The sequence below is a fragment of the Cupressus sempervirens genome, chromosome 7 (genome assembly GCF_028749045.1).
Source record: "Cupressus sempervirens isolate cs-2001-9-10 chromosome 7, ASM2874904v1, whole genome shotgun sequence".
In the NCBI taxonomy this organism is placed as follows: Eukaryota; Viridiplantae; Streptophyta; class Pinopsida; order Cupressales; family Cupressaceae; genus Cupressus; species Cupressus sempervirens.
In genome coordinates this window covers 275,155,770-275,170,395 of record NC_143124.1, presented here as the reverse complement: position 1 = coordinate 275,170,395, position 14,626 = coordinate 275,155,770, and the positions used below count along the sequence as shown (strand labels likewise).

General features: G+C 35.0%; 1 pseudogene across 1 annotated transcript; it reads right to left on the bottom strand.

The window, feature by feature from the left end:
* Positions 1-10,695: 10,695 nt before the first annotated feature.
* Positions 10,696-13,597, bottom strand: LOC149546480 (L-type lectin-domain containing receptor kinase IX.1 pseudogene; annotated as a pseudogene). Its single transcript, XR_016353737.1, has one exon. The product of XR_016353737.1 is annotated as an L-type lectin-domain containing receptor kinase IX.1 pseudogene (transcript).
* Between the last annotated feature and the right edge of the window lie 1,029 nt (positions 13,598-14,626).

Below are 14,626 nucleotides of genomic sequence, written 5' to 3'. Positions count from 1 at the left end.
TCGTATAGAATTTTTGACGTGTATAGGTCCACGTGTTGCTAACAGGGTGGGTGATGTAGTGATGACATCACTATTTGATGGGGACTACGAATGTGGTTGTCTATTGGCTTGTCCGCGTGGAGGGCTTTGTGGTTGCCACGTGGTCGGTCAAGTGGATGCTACATCTTTTGGTATCACCACATGGCAATTCAAAGTTTGGTGACGTGTCATAGGGGTAGCTGATGTGTTGCTTACATAACTATTCAGATAGTGTTGTGGCTCCATGTGGGGGTTGAGCTAGCAACTACGATTGTGCTAGAATTTTGAAAACACACCACTGAATTTCTTTAGTCGGCAGTGAGGTTCCCTGCCGATAGTGTGGGTTTTATCTCCCACATTTGCTATGGGAAAAGCTTTCACTGGGTTTAAAGAGGAAAACCTGTAGAAGCTTTGATTGAAGAACAACCCACCAGATGTGTGCTTGTCGAGTTTTGAAATGGGTCGGCTGCTGGATTTGCGATGTGTAGTTGTTGTAGTTGGCAGAAATATTTGAGTCTACCGATAGGTGTGAGGAACTTGCCCAATTTATGAAGAATATTATGAGAATATTCTTTGTGGTGGTCGAGGTTTCACTACCCAATTCCTACAAAAAAAAATTCTCTGCAAGCCGAATAGGCCAATTGCTTTTTGAAAAAATACCCTGAAAATGGCAAAGAAATTAATAATGACAGATTTGAAACTTAAATGAATAGATCGATAATGACCATACCAAATCTACTAATTGGGCCTTCGAGTGTCAGTTTGCAAATTTTTTTTGCCTCAAATTCGACTATAGCTTAGGCTAGACATATTTATAGTCAAATTTAATTGAATTGATGCTCTGGATGTAATGGTGAGGTCTGCTTTGGCTCTAGATGCTCCCAATGATTGCAAATGCTTTGGATCCAAATTGGGTCCCTTCGAGAGATGAAGCAACAAGGTCTCCAATGACTATGTGAAGAGAAGCTCCCTTTGCTCTGATACCATGTAAGAATTTTCCTTAGGAAAAAATTCACCCAAGATCAAGGAACTCAAGCACAAGCACAGAATAGACCAGAGTATGATCAGAATAACAATATAATATTCAATTCAATGTACAAGTACACTAGAAGTGCCTATATATAAAGGCCTCTGGAATGCTTCTAGAATATCTAAGAGTCAACAACATGATAAGTCTTGTAACCAGGCACATGTCCACTAGGTGTGGGTTATCCTCCATAAGCATAGGAGTAAGTGCGATGATGAGAGGATAAGCCTACAAAGGTGTAGCACAAAAAATAATATTCTAGACACCATGTGCTTAATTAGAGTTGCTTAATTATGTGTTGTCAACATGACAAATCATAAAAAGTATGCAAACTCCTAAGTGTCAACCTAATAAATAATAAAATAATGTATTGACCTAAGTAAACTTAAGTAAAGTGTAAATAGTGAATATTTATTTACACGAACACTATCTTCCTTTCCCCGAATTGCCACCATACTTGACTGATGGAAAATCACTCCACTATCCTCGAATGCTTGCCCAATAGTGGCCTATTGTGAAACATGTATCCTAGCTCCTCATGTGTCTCCTCTCATCCCTCAAACACTGCATATGGCCTCCACTCAAATGAGACTAGATCATCAAAAACATGTCTGTAATACACAATGTCCCCACTACATGGCTAAGCTATGAAGCTATAATATGTGTAGATATAAGGCCTATCCCTCTCTCATGGTTGTACCCTGGGACACACCACAACCATGTGGTCATATGCCCATATCTATACTAGGATGGCCCCACACGCCCAACTCTTTGCCCTCCTATAAACAATATCATGGAGCTTGTGATATATGTCTTCTGGATGGCAAGTCCCCAAGCCATGCATCATGGCCACCTGACTAGATGTATCACTTATCTTCTCCAACCACATGGGAAGATCTTATGGCTTTTTTTTGTGATGAGGGCATGAATGATCAAGGAGCACACTATGCATGTCACTGAGTACTGACTGCCATAGCACTTTATCATTTGCTCCCATATGATGTATCTGTCCAAAATGGTGTCATCCTCAAGCATCTACTATAGAGCTACTCTACCCTCCTTTGGGGACTGATCAAAGTATACTTGCAACACAACATTTTCACATTAGAAATAATAAACATGAAGCTAAGTATACATGACAACTCAAATGATAAATTGATACTCACAGGCTCCCCAGTGCATGGAATCCACATGATCCTAACCACATCCTCCAATGTGATGGTAGCCTCACTAGTAGGTAGGTGAAAGATGCTATGCTTTCTATGCCACCTGCCTGCTAGCACTATCAGGAGCCCATGATTTTTCTAGATGTGGGGTAATCACAATAAATTATAAAGAAGTCATCTAAATAGCAATATATAGTCATTGTTTCTATAGGCCATTTGACCTAATCTCCAAATCCCATGGCTTTGAGCATATTTTTCTCTACATCATCTAGCTAAAGTACAAGGTTCAACTCCAAAACATTAGGCACCCTAATCACAAGAGGTGAAAACACCTCCTTCATCATGAAAACACATAAATGTATAATACTTGTTGGATGAGAATCAAAATGAAACTAAAAAATTCACTACTCAGCTACACGAGCAACCAACTAAGTCCTCAAATCAAAAAATGACAAAATTCCTAAGTATGTTTTAGTTTTTGATAAACTAGTATCATACAATACTTTCTTCTACACTAGTGGGATGATAATTCATTCATGATTGCATGATTGATGGGTGGGTTTGATATGATAATGCATAACGTAGTGGGGCGATACTTTTTGGATACCAGGATTATTGTACGAGATTTTGCACTATACACAAAACTTTCAATTAAAGTACAAAAAACACAACAAAAACATGCTAAAATGCTCAAAAAGATTCAAAATAAAGCTCAAATGTTTGATACTTATCAATGGACCATACTATCAGGGCTAGTTGTGCAATTGGGTGAACTCAAATCGATGCCTCTCAATGAAAATCCTCCTTTGCTCTCTCTCTCTCTCTCTCTCTCTCTCTATATATATATATATATATATATATATATATATATGCTCTAAAGCTCCAAAAAATAAAATAAGAAAAATGATTTGAAAATGATCCCTTGTGCCCCTTATATACCCTTTTGACCAATTTTTGACCTACAATTTGAACTTCTTGGATTTGTGCAAAAATTGCACCCTTAACTAATTTCAATGTCCTGGATCTATTTTTGGGATCAAAATTAAAATCTAGGTTCATCTTATTGGTCAAAATTTTATTTTAATTTTTTTCCTTCTTTTATTCAATTGGCTAACCTTTTTGAGGTTTAATCTTCAAATCTTTCTGAGGCAATTATAATTTCTACTCTCTTTCGCTCTTCTCATTCATTTCTTTTGACCTACTTTTGACACTTTACCTTTCTTGGTCAAACTTTGTCAAACTAGGGCTTATCATCACTACTTGGTGGTCACTTTTTGGTCTTAATCACTTATCTTTCATTATGGACTATATCTTATCTCAATTTGATCATATCTATCTCATTTAAATTTCCATCCTCAGGGGGCATGAATACTTTGTCATTTCTTTTCCATCCTTGTAAATTGATTTTGCCATATCTGTTTTGTAGAAGCATATGTTTCACCTTTCCATTTGTTCTTGATGTACCTATTTCTCAGGAGCATATCTACCTATTTATTAGGAGCATATACTTGATCTATCTATTTTCTTTTGATCTTTCTATCTCTCTAGGGCATACGCTTGACCTTTCCATTGTCTTTGGATCTATCTCTCCTAATGTTTAATCTTGGTGCTTATTGGTTGTGCATTTAGGATCAACTATCTCTTTGTGCTTTATTCTTTGAAGTGATATTTCTCTATTAGCTTGGCTTCTTCATTCTTTGACTTAATGTGTTCACGTATCAATCACACATTAGTCAAAGATGAGAAAATGCAATCACCCTAAAATAGCCATCTAGACTATGATCCCCCTTCTATCATTTTTGGTTAATTTTTCCATTGCTTATTCTTGATCAAATCACCACTTTGCTATTTATTCGATTATAACCTATGGTTTGACCACATTATCCTATGTCTCTTATATAATTGAAAGAACTTGCTTCATTTTAATTAAATAAAGTTCCCAATATCCCTCTTATCCTAAGTGTGCAGATGAAAAAACGTTATTCCTATTTTAAAAATAAAAGAAAATGTATTTTTGTCTCACATGAGGAGCTATCTATCCAAGGTGGGTGAAATATTTATTCTCCTCCACAATATTTTTGCCTCTTAAACACCACCATTGACCTTTCTTAGGTGAGGTCCTTATGTCCATGGATCACTCAAGGCTCATTTTATCCACCCTTGATTTTGCTTGTTAATCTCTATAGTTCATTTCTCTTTAAAAGGAGGCTCTCTCCTCACTCTCTCATATCACTCTACTTTATGCTTACATTATGTTGTAGGTTTTCTTGGTGATTTTGGACCACTTGAAGCATTCTTGCATTCTTGGCTAGTCTTCATCCTACTTGCATTACGACATACTTGTTAGCTTAGTTTACCTTATGCTTTAGCTTAGATCACATAGCTTAACTAGGAGGATCTTGTAACTCTCTTTTTTAGCTCTTGCATTTCATTTAGAATAGGTTTCATTTGCATTGCACTTCATTGATTCTTAGATATTGACATTCATGTCTGTACTCTTTGAATCTTCCATTCTATGGTGCACCTTGCAAGGGTTTGCTTAATCTAGGTTCATTTGAGAGCCACCATCTCATAGCTCTTGCACGTCATAGATAGGAAGCTCTAAGTCACCATTCAAGGTTCCTAATCCGTTGGACCCTTTGGACAGAATGTCTTAGAGAAGTATACCCTATTTTTGGTATATAGGTTTTAGATACATAACATTTAAATCATCATATACATTTTTGAAACCATTATACACACATGCCTATCATTTAGACATAAGCAATACACCATCTTGTCTCGCATCATCATATTGTTAGTACATATCATAAAAACATCGTCATGCATCATACATGTTAGAAGAACATCATAATCATAAATGCATTCAAATTATAATAACATGCATATCTCATAAACATCACATCATATAATTAACACATTATCACATCCTACATCACAAGCATGTTAGTGCATAACTACATAGATATGCATACATGCACAACATTAAAGCATAAACATATATATCGACACAAACATGATCCCTACGAATCATCAAATATATCTATATCGAAAGTACATTAGAGATATATTTACAATAAATGGTCCATAAAAATGACTACATCCTTGAATCAACAATGTACGTTATGTGAATTGTCAAACAAAAAAGTCATATGGATATCATGTAGGACAAAAAAATGCTGAAGCAGTCACTCTATGGGGTTCTACCTAAGGGATGCATACATGCCATCTCCCTCTCATTCTATATCATTGGGCTAGGGTTGTGATTGTACTAGTTAGGAAAACACAAGTTAAGAACTTTATTATAAGTTATTTAGCACAAATAGCTCATCTACCAAGTCAATGGTCAACTTAATGAATTGCTAGTGCTTGAATTCATTGATGACATCATTTGACTAGTAGTGCTTTCTATTGTTAGAACCTGAATCAATAATAGCAATAAAATATGACAATAAAGAAGAACATGTGTTCAATATACTAGGTAGACAATGCATAGGCACTTCAAAGTTTAGAAGCTAAAGAACTTGACTTTTTTTGAGTCTTGTAAAAAGACCTGGATGAGAGAACCACAATCCTATCATCATTAGTTTTTCCAATGTCATTTTCATCTTAATCCTAAGAAGTTTCAAGTATGTGTCAAATTCAACAACTCCAAGGTAGTTGTATAAATCAACATTAAACTAGGGGCTAAAGAGGTTGCACATTAATATATAAAACTTCAAATATATTATAGGCAACATATTTAAAACTATGGAATAAAAGAGTTTTGGAATTCAAATTATTTCTTAAATATATAAAGAGAAAAAGATGAAAAATAAATAAAATTATTACAACTCATTTAGTAATTTATTAATAATAATATATTTTTTGAAAATTTGTTATAGAAAAGCATAGTTCAAGCCTTTTTTAATCATTTCTAGAAGGAATGACCAAGTCTATCAATCACAAAGAGTCTCAATTTTACAACTAACTCCAATAATTGAAGGACATCATAATAAAACAATCAAACCTTGTGATGGGCAACAAAGATGAACTAGCCAAACTTGTGTTTCTCATTGCGAGGTTATTAAGATCCTTACATTTCAATGCATAACTACTTGACTAATGAACATTTAGTTCTATCTCTAAAAACACTCTAGAGCAGTCCTACGTTAGATAACAAGAATGAAATAGAGATAACTCATCTAGAATATCTTTGTAATTTGTCGACAAGTCTTGATAAGGTTGACGCCATTGTGAAAATATGAGCAATTTAACAATGGTTCTATTATTTCCATCACCTAGATAGATGACGGATTAGTTTCACTTATGGTTAACCTAAAAAGGGAGAAAGAAAATATATAGTGCTAAGTAAAGTTATTCTCAATATATTTGATTCAATGGTCTCTATATTTTTTATTAATGAACAATCTTGTTGACAAAAGAGAGTGAAAGAAAACATAATAACATACAAAACTAGTCTCAATATTTAAATTTCACGATATTTTTAATGTCGAGAAGCATTCTACAATGGAAGAAATGATGGAGTGCGATCATGAGTGTGTTAATGTTAAACAATTATCCTTTTAGCTTAAATTTAACAACCATCTACATGTCAGAATTTCAATATTTATTATAAACATAATATACTTTTAAAAATAATTTAACATTTGTTAAAATTATAAGTTTCGAACATATACATAATCAAAATTTAAAAAATAAATTAAAAAATCAATTCAATACTCAAAAACAACTATAATTTTTTTGAGAGTAGTAAATTAAATCTAAATTATTTTATAATTGGCATTTCTCGATATTTCTTTATATAATTTTATTTAAGATATCTATACTAGTTTTCAACTAAAAAAATAATACATGTAAATGTTTATTTAAATGTTTTATGTTTGCTAAACAAATTGTTAGAATTATAATTATAATTACTAATTATTGATTATTTAAGCTTTTCTTTTGTAAAGATCTTAATTTTTAATGAAAAAATATAATTGAAAACTAGTATCAAATCCATTGAAATCATTAAGATCATTATTGAAATTATTAAGACTATTAATTATTTGCTTTATAGCCAAATACTTGTAAAATTATAAAACAAATATAATAAAAAGATAATTTCATCACACTTTAAGAAAAAGGCATATAAGATGCATAATAGGCCCAATATTATTGGAATATCTTCAAGGGACTTTAAGATTTATTTTAAAAGAGTTGGAGGTTCCATAAAATAAAAGATCTATTACAAAATCAATTCAATTTTATTTTTAAAAAAAATCTTCTTAAGACTTTATATAGATGAAATAATAAATAAATATGATTTCTTTGACTTGTTATGTCTATGTTCCTCTAAAAATAGGTATGTTACTAATTACTAATGTAAATTGAATATGTCCAATCTCTAATTTTTTTCCCTCTCTAAAATAATCAATTTTCACTATTAAACAATCTAAAAATTGAAATGTTTAAATAAGATTGTAATTTGAGATGAAAAATAAGATTGTAAACTACAAAATACTCTACAAAATAGGACATTTAGTATAATTAAAAAGTTTTTAGTTTTTAAACAATAATTTGTAACAATTTTAATATATAAATTAATTTAATATATTTATTTTTCTTTAATCGATCAGTGATTGCTATTTTTTATTAACAATAAAATTATCTCAGAAAAATTATCCTACAGATGCGTGGTTGATGTCCTAAAACGTTGCAAAAATACACGGACAACTCTGTCTTGCATGTCCCGCCTCTCTTCACTTCTTCAACTGTCGTTATTCTAATTCTTGTAAACCATAAAAATCTTGTAATTCTCCATTTCCCGGTAAGAATGAAGATAATCATTTTTTCTCTTCCTTGATCTTTGCATGGTAATTGGACTCTCTTTTGGATGGTTCTGTTGTGCAGAAAATATCATTGAAATCGGTTGTGAAGGATACAAGTAGGAAGAGAAAGACCCTTAAACCTCTTCCATCTTCATTATATGTATGTTCAATACAATGTTAATATTTGTATAATATCCATAAATTGTGAGCCTGGCATTGAGGAGGTCTTAGACTGATTACTTATCAAAAAGATATTTGTATTAAAGAGGGTGGATTTTGTGGCATGGACATAAAAGATAGCAATACAGGGCAGCCTGCACAAGTTCTGAACAAAAGGCTCTGTGATAATGTATTGTGCTTTCTTTGTGAGAAGGGTAGTATTCATCTACTCCAAGAATTCAAGGCCACAACTTGAATTCTGTTGCGTGCAGAATGTGGGTGATGAAGATTTGCGTGAAGGGCAATTTGGAAGAGGCAACCAAGATTTTAGATCAAGTATTGAGGAAGGGGTATATATAAAAAATGTTACCCACTATCAACAACATCAAAGCCCCACCTTCTTTATAGGTTCAGCAAGATCAACTGAAGGGAGTTTGTTTATTCAGTAATCGTTAGGGCACTGGCTAATCTTCAGACAAAATATACCAATAATAAAAAAAAGTTAAAACATGATTTTTTTCAGATTCACAAAAATATACTGAAATTTTTTCAAAAACTTTATTGTTTTCGATCACAAAATATACAGATCATAAAGATCATATGCTAAAAATTTCATTATATTTTTGTTTTTTTCGAAATTTAATCAATAGTACAATTTATAAGAAAGATAGCTGCATCCAATCGCTAGTTCCAATTCTACTCGCTCCCCTTCTTTATTATAGTTACATAAGGAATGTCATTAATTGTAATTCCAATTAATCCATGCATTTCGGTTTGCTCCATACCACTATTGCTTTGGTGGAAGGAAGGAGGGTTGGCACATAGTTTACTTACGACAAATCAATACATACAAGACTACAGAAGCCCATGTTTTTCAAACGACGAGGACCCTAGCTGCTCGCAGCCTTTTTTAATTGAAATGATACAGGAACAATACAAAAGGTGAAGAATTAATCAAATTTCAAAATTTAGTATCTACTTCGAACATTACAAAGGAAGAAGAAATTATATTCTGTCCATACAAAATAACAAGCCTTCGAAGAGAAATAGTTCTGAACTTAATGATAATTTATTGAGCAGAAATAGCTCATCTATCAAAACATTAGAGCAGTCAACTCGCTGACTTGTTTCCTAAGTTAAGGTTTCCTATGCATTAAAAAATTTGAGCTGTGGATGGTTCATATAACTCTGACATAATTATTTGATTTATAAAATACAGGATTAGTTCTCTTATATTGACCAAGCTCTAATATCATTTATTACAAGCCAGGGTTGCAATTGCACCAAACTTTTGACTTGTCAATGTCCAATACAACAATTAGATTTATAAAACAAAAGAGATAATTACACCATATCAGGAATCAAAAAGGAAACATTAACAACTAATTCAATATTATCAGTGCTTAAACCTGTTGATATTGTCCCAACTAAGACTGCTTGTTACATTGTTAGACCCGGAGTCTGAATGAGCAACAAAATCTGACGACTGAGAAGAGAGAGCTTGTTTTAGAAGAGAATATGTGGGCATTGTGCTGAGTAGACGAGGCATAGGCACTTCAAAGTTCAGAAGCTGGAGAACATGCCTTATTTTGGGTTTTGTAGAAGAATATGGATGAGAGAACCATAATCCTATCATCACTGGTTGTTCTAATTCTGCCCTGTCAAACACCCCCAGTAAAATGTTATCTGCTGTTCTAATTCTGCCCTGTCAAACACCCCCAGTAAAATGTTATCTGCTGTTTCGAACTTGTCATCGTACAATACCCAAACCCCCAGTAAAGGGCTGGTTGTGGGATTTGCATGCGAACCAGTTTTAGTGTGAAACTCTCTATAACTATCACTAGCTGTTAAGTAATTAAACCAGAACAAAAAGTTTGTAAGTCAGGAAAAGCCCTCTCTGAAGAAAGATGCAATGAATCTGTTCAATAAATAAGATTTTATTTGTGTTTGTGTTAGATCTGTGCTTCTCAGTTTTTTGCATGCTCTATTTTTCCCCTGTTTTCAAAGCTTCATATGATATAATATTTTACAAATGTAAATGGTCAAATTACATCATATTATCCCTCACATTGGAGAGAGAAGCCTGAAATGTGAAATCCTAACGGAGAATATCCCAGGTCTATGCCATTGTCGATAATCGTCTGCTTCTATCTCTCCATCTCATGGATACAATATATTTGCGCTAATAGCCCAAAGCACCAGATTGGAAGATTAACACCCAAAAGCATGGGGTCACCCCAAAGCCCGTTTGATCAGCAGAGGAGGCTTAATTAAGATTGTGGGTTATTTCTCTATCCTTTTGGATTCGAATCTGAGGGCCTAGTTTGACGGGTGAGTATGAGCATCCCGGAAGATTAGTCTTCCCCAACTCACCTCAGCCTTCTAGGCACTTGGCTAGATCACAGAGACACCCCTGAGTTAAAAGAAAGAAAAGGAAAACACCCAAAACATAGAACACGAAACAGGAAACATGCCTTGAAACTTATAAGGCATGGCACACAATTTCTGAACATTAAGGAAACATTTTGATGCTAGATTATGTAATATGATCCCAAACACGAAATAAATACATATATAAATTTTGTGGAATTCTGATAAATTGAATAGAAACACTACCACTTCTAAGTCCTGAGTAGAGGAGGTGTAGGCCTAAGGCAGTCCATGTGTGGAAGAGCTGAAGCAATTGCCTTACCTTGGTATATCGGTAGAACCCGAATCTGGAGGAGGCACAAAATTTGAGGACTGAGAGAAGAAACCTCGATGCAGAGGAGAATGTGTGGCTTTAGGCAGTGTGCTTGATAGACGAGGCATAGGCACTTCAAAGTTGAGGAGCTGCAGAACTTGCCTTATTTTGGGTCTTGTAAAAGGGTCCGGATGAGAGCACCATAGTCCTATCATCATAAGCTGTTCCATCTCTGCCCTCTCAAACACTCCCACTAAATTGCTGTCCGCCGCATCGAGCAACTTGTCTTCACCATACAACTCCCAAACCCATTCCACAAGCCGTGTTTCTGGGCCTTCCAGGGTTTGATCTAGTGCCGCTCTTCCGCAAGCTATTTCCAAAGCAACTGCGCCAAAGCTGAACACATCCGACTCTGTACTAAATATACCCCTGACTGCACATTCGGGTGCGAGGTACCCCAATGTCCCCGCTAGCTTGCTGGTCTGAAACCTATGATCATGCTTCCCAAGGCGAGCCAATCCAAAATCACCCAACTTCGCATTGAATTCAGAATCAAGCAGGACATTGCTGGATTTGATGTCTCTGTGCACTACACATTCATCCCATGACTCGTGCAGATAAAGAAGTGCACTGGCTATGTCAATGGCGATTCTATATCTGCGGCTCCACTCTAGTTCCACGCTCCTTTCGCCAAAGAGGAAATTGTCAAGACTCCCATTAGGCATGTACTCATACACCAGCAGCAGCTGGCCCTTCTCATGGCACCAACCCAACAGCTGTACCAAATTTCTATGTCTCAGACGGGTGATTGTGCTTATTTCGGCAAGGTACTCCTTTTTCCCCTGTTTTGATCCTGCAGATATGCGCTTCACTGCAACTATTTCATCCGATTGTAGTAAAGTGGCCTTGTACACATCCCCGAATCCTCCTCGCCCAAGCCTCTTTTCTTCGCTGAAATCACTGGTGCCCGCACTGAGCTCAGAGTATGTAAATTTCCGCGGTACATATTCTAGTGCTATATCCATATCCAGCTGCTCTTCCTCTCCGATGCCCTGCTTTTTCCCCCTCATCCGCCAAATGACGAGGAATATCAAAATCGGCACAGCCAAAACGGCAGAGCCCACTGCTATACCTACTTTCCACAAACCTTTACTCTTCTTGGATTGTTTTATCTCAGTTGAACCAGAGATAACACTAGTAAAGTTAGCCGTGAAGTTCCAAGAAAGTAGTTGATGAATCTCGCTTGATGTACGGGCCGCAGCAGAAAACCCCACCACAACATCTGAAGGAAGATATCTTGTCAAATTTATGTTATATGGCAATTGCCCTGCTATTTTGCCCTCTGATCCAGCAGACACACTCAGCATATTTTCTTGGCCGCGGTAATCTATCCTAGCGTCCCATATCTTTGCATTAGTCAATCTCTGATCCAGATGAACAGAGGCTTCAGACGCAATGTTATTCACATCAATTCCAATGTGATTGTCATCTGAATCCCAGTCAGTTTTATATGTGTCGAATTCAACAGCCACAAGTTGGTTGGAAAGATGACCATTTTGCCCGGGACTAAAGAGACCGAGGTATCCGGCATCTGCTCTGTACGCGACGTGAAAACCAGATGTCAGAGACGCCATGAAGAAAGCAAATCCATCGCCACCGATATCAGATCGGTTCTTTTCGTTGTCATGGGTCCAGTTGATTTTGAATTGAAAATGCGTAGTGAAGCTGGAATTAGTACCAAGCGGAATAGGGGTATTGCAGACTACTCTGCCTGCACTTCCGCCGTTTAGACCCTTTTTGCTGTCTGTAAGTTGGAACACATTTCCACCCACAAAGACGGCATCGCCATCCAGCTGAACATGGTTTGTGCCATTTAGCTCGAAGCTTATGGACGACACATTCTGTGCATCTGCAATTGAGATCTGTAATATAAGACACTGCGATGCTATACATATAGCAACTAGTATTTTTGACATACCGAGAACCATTAAGATACAGTTTCGATCTAGAAATTTTGTTAGAAATGGATTGTGCTTCTACAAGAAGATGAAACTGTATTTCCTTACGATTGCCTAGGACACTACCACTATTATCAAATGGAGAGGATTTAAACTGTTAAGAAAGACACTCCAAAGATACAGCCAAAGGTGCATTCGAAGATTGACCGGTCTTGAAAAAAAAATGCAGCAACTAATAGATATAGGGTGGATTAAGGTACAGTGGGTAGAATTTCAGAATTTTCTTGAATAAGATCAAAGATGCATTCTGAAATTCAAGAAATGCTTCACTTATAATAGGGAAACTTTAGGCATCTCTAAAACACTGATCCTTCCTCAACGATAACAGCACAAATTGTGACTATCCAGGGAAAAACTTTCCTTGTCCGTGTAGAACAATTGTCAACAATTTTTTATTTAGGAATATATTTGTAAAAGTGGACGGAACAAATTTAGAAATAAGTATGCAAATATAACATGCAAGATATAAAGATTTATCAAACTAGGCATCAGTCAAAAGTCATGAACAGAAAATGCCTATGGTCAGCAGTGGGCGGAAATTCTAGATGGTCGGCAATGAAGAAATTAAAAGCTATCAAATTTAGTGTAAAAATTTATGGCTACAACCGCGATTTCACAGGAGAGTCTCAGCGTTTAATGTCTGTACATTTATTTAAGAGCTGGACCTGTTTCTTTTAAAGGAAAGGTTACACGCGTATTCGTAGCCAGTACTTCGAGCGATGAACTTATACCTGTTTTATGAAGTGTAATTGCGGGGGCAATTTAGAGGAGCCACCCTGTAACATTTTATTTCACCTGTCATATAAAAGGACGGATTCCGAATCCTGACTAATAATGTTATATTCCAAAAATTTTGACTTTAAAGCTATGTTTTTATTTTCTCTATATGTGAAAAGAGTATATGTGACAGTTGTTTCATATGAAATTGGTTGATATCAATTATTATGTACAATGTACAATCATTTAGTGATCATACTAATTAAATATGAAATTGGTTGATATCAATTACTATGTACAATGTACAATCATTTATTTGTCATATGTTGATGAAGGTAGTTAAATGTTACTTGTCATTCGTTGATGATGGTAATTAGCACTTGCTTATTTTCGAATGATGGTAATTAACTAATTTCTTTACCACTGTTTATATTATATGTTGATATAGATTTATCATGAGAACTTGTTATTATTGTAGAAAATATTGCACGGGTGGTTGCAGAGCAGGGAGGAAGCATTGTTTAAAGAGATCTATGGAATGGAGTACTACCTTAGTCCATTTATCCAATCGATATATATGACCTCTAACTACTTTGGTAAAAACCTAGCAACTGCATAACAAGGTACATATATTGGACACATGAGCTATTAGACAATCCATAAAACATAAAACATTTTAACATAATCAAAATACGTACCTTTAATGGTTTATGTTGACATTCTCATCATTTTATTGTGTATATATATGTATGTGCACATAAGTATAAAAAGTATGGTGCCACCGTAGTATTAAATTATTCAAGCTCATCTCTATTAACATACATATATAAATATGCGTATACCTTGGGAGGATACGAAGATAAAATAATCTCCCAAGTATACATGTATTTAGATATGTGTATCATAATAGCTATAGCCTTGGACAAAATAATAATATGATGTCACTATTTGAAATATATATATATATATATATATATATATAATTCTTTTGATTAGGAGGCCTTCAAATTCTTTCCTAATAAGTC